The sequence below is a fragment of the Myotis lucifugus genome, unplaced genomic scaffold (assembly GCF_000147115.1).
Source record: "Myotis lucifugus unplaced genomic scaffold, Myoluc2.0 scaffold_168, whole genome shotgun sequence".
NCBI lineage: Eukaryota > Metazoa > Chordata > Mammalia > Chiroptera > Vespertilionidae > Myotis > Myotis lucifugus.
Window position 1 is genome coordinate 1,638,114 of NW_005871216.1, and position 3,043 is coordinate 1,641,156.

The 3,043-nt window shown below is 43.7% G+C and overlaps 1 protein-coding gene across 2 annotated transcripts in view; it reads right to left on the reverse strand.

Annotated features, from left to right (window-relative positions):
* The window catches only part of OMA1 (OMA1 zinc metallopeptidase), a 59,634-nt gene extending 56,996 nt beyond the window's left edge, over positions 1 to 2,638 (reverse strand). The window contains exon 1 of one of the 2 annotated variants that reach the window (XM_023759975.1): positions 2,558 to 2,638. The gene's annotated coding sequence lies outside the window, so the exon portion shown is untranslated. The remainder of the gene's footprint in view (positions 1 to 2,557) is intronic. The other variant, XM_023759977.1, reaches the window with a different exon arrangement.
* Positions 2,639 to 3,043: the final 405 nt, after the last annotated feature.

Below are 3,043 nucleotides of genomic sequence, written 5' to 3' on the forward strand. Positions count from 1 at the left end.
CCCACACAGCCTGCTGTTCGGTCGTCCATCCAGTTGTTTTGATCATGAGGGCCCCTGGCTTTTTTATATATTAGGATATATATATGTGTGTGTATATATATATACCTCAGAGACCTAGCAACCCCCAAGGTAGCAGAAGACAGTAGCCCACACCTGACTAGTGGTCACATGGTCAGGACCTCTGGCAGGCTAAAGATAACATCTTGACCTAGGTTATGTTTCAATTCCTAAGCCTTATGGTGGAATCATCCCCTGGCTACTTTCCCTTGAGACCTGACACTGGGACACGGGAACAGACCTCAGAGCTGTCTTTAAGACTTGAAGAAATGATTCATTATCCTTACCTTACCTTTACCTTACCTTGGGCCAATCAGCTCCCAGCACCACCCAGAACCCCTAACCCACAGTGTTTTGAGATTTTGCCCTATATAATCTGTAACCTACATACCATCAGGGAATTTGGGCTTTTGAGCATTAGCTTCCTGTTCTTCTGGAAGGCACCATTCTTGATAAAACATTTCTCCACTGCAATTTTCAGTGTCTAGTGCAGTGGTTCTCAACCTTCCTAATGCCATGACCCTTTAATACAGTTCCTCATGTTGTGGTGACCCCCAACCATAAAATTATTTTCGTTGCTACTTCATAACTGTAATTTTGCTACTGTTATGAATCGTAATGTAAATATCTGATATGCAGGATGTATTTAGGCGACCCCTGTGAAAGGGTCGTTTGACCCCCAAAGGGGTCGCCACCCACAGGTTGAGAACCACTGGTCTAGTGTTTGCCTCTGCTGGCGCCTGGTGGACAAACTCCTCCTCTTCTGAAACAATGGGACAATTAATAAGTTTCATGGGCAGAGAACTGGATGTGTTGATGGTGCTGCCACAGACCCTACTGAGGGGGCTAAAAAGCATGTACCAAATTATCCTTCCACAACCTGAAAATCCGGAATTCTGAAACACACTGGGTCTCAAGAAGTTGCAGATATGTATAACCACCCCCCTGTTGTAGGATATTCAGGTTATTTTCAGCTTTTGCTATCATAAAATTGCTTCAGAAAACATGTCTTATATTTGAACCTTTGTTTGCATCACTGTTTATTTCCTTGACATAAATTCCTTTACATGGAATTAGGAAGTCAAAGAAAATAAACACTTCTAAGGTTCTTAGAGGATATTATCAATGTGTTTTCCAGAAAGGTTATGCCAATGAACACCTCCCTCACCAGCACTGGGTAATATGTTTTATTCATTTCACAGAGGAAAAATTTTACCCATTTTGCTTTGAACTGGCTTGATCACTGGTGGCATTAGCTATGTTTTTAAATGATGTTTATTATCAGTCCTAGTTCCTCTTCTGGAATTGCCTATGCGTGAACTTTGTCCAGTTCCTACTGAAGTCAGGGCTGTCTCACAGGTTGTTTGGTGTATATGCACTGAGGCTCAGGGGGTGCAATAGCCCAAAGCAAGCCTGACTCCAATCATTTACCTGTGCACTCTCATCTGAGGAGGGACATTTTTCTTCTTACAAAGGTACCTACTGACTTGTATACTTGCCAAGCATGCACTGTAAGACCGGGTCCAACTAAATGGGGTGTCTTTTTCTAATTTATCTGCCCCGGGTGGGGGTGGGAGGGGGGAAGAGGCACAGTTTCTAATTTGCACAAAGATACCTAGCTGAGGCCTTGAGTAGATAACTGTTTTTTTTTTCCTAATCAATTTGTCCCAGTTGTTTAAATTGTAAAGCTATTAACTGTTTGCATAGTATATTGCACTGTGTTTTCCTTGCTTATTGGTTTTTTTTATTAGTTCCACTCATAAAGTATTTAAATGTGTTCCATATTGCTTTTCTTTAAGAAACTTTCATGGAGCTTTAAGTAGCTTCCTTTTTCTTCCTTTTGCTTCTGAATATTATTTTGAGTGCTGAGAGATGGGTAAAACCTACAAAAATCTACCTTCTTGAATAGTTAATCCCAGATGTGAAAGGAGCATATTTGGTCCTGTTTAAACTCCCAGGCCAGACCTAGCCCTTCTGGGGGAGATCTCTACCCATCTCGTCTACCCAACCATTCAGTGAGCATTCATTTGGGACCCCTTGCTATGTTCCCTGAATTGCTCTAGACTTTGGGAATGAAGAGGGGAATAAAAAAAAGCTTCCCTTCATGAAGCTTGCACTGGACACTGTGTCCTCTCCAGTTTGATGTAACCATAAAGGACAGCTAATATTTGTGAGTGCCCATTGGTGCCAGGGACTAATCTAAATGCTTTACATTGGCTTCCATGTTTACGCTGAGAAGTAGCTTTGCCAGAATTTGCACCTACACAGTCTCAGCCACTTATGTTACCAGAGCACACTCACGGATTTGATCCATCTACTCCATTCCTCTCCTTTTTCCCAGATGGTTGACCCCAAACAGCCGGCAGTGGGTGGACAATAAACATAAATGGCAAACACTCAGATCACTCCTGGTGGGGGGCTTTGCTCCCAACAGTGCTCCCCTCAGGTCTGATTGTTGCCCTGACTCTCACTTAGCCTTAGTTCCTGGTGCCAATCTTACCTTTTTATCTCCATCCTGGGTTTTGACCCTTCTCGGTTTCCTTTGCCATCTCATTCTCCTCTTTCTGGCATGAAGGGCTGGAGTCTTTTGAGGTGCAGTGCTCGTTTCTTCCCCTTTTGGTCTATTACCTTTTCCTTCGGCAATTGCATCCCTGCCCCTGGCTTGTAAGTGCTGCCCTACATATCAGCACCTCCCAAACTCTCATCGCCAGCCCACAATACACCAGGCATCTATATCCTACTCCTGGCTGAATTGGGCATGTCCAAAACCATACTCATCATTCTGCTCCCACCAAACTGCCTACATTCCTGTGGCCTCTGTCACAGGAATGGTACCACCAACCAGTCACGAAGGACAGAAACCTGGGAACCATTCTTGCCATCTCCCTCTTCCTCCCCACCCCATATAGAATCCACACTCATGTCCTAATGATTTTATATCCTAAGTATCCCTCCAATGCAGCCACTTCTCTCCATCATCATCATC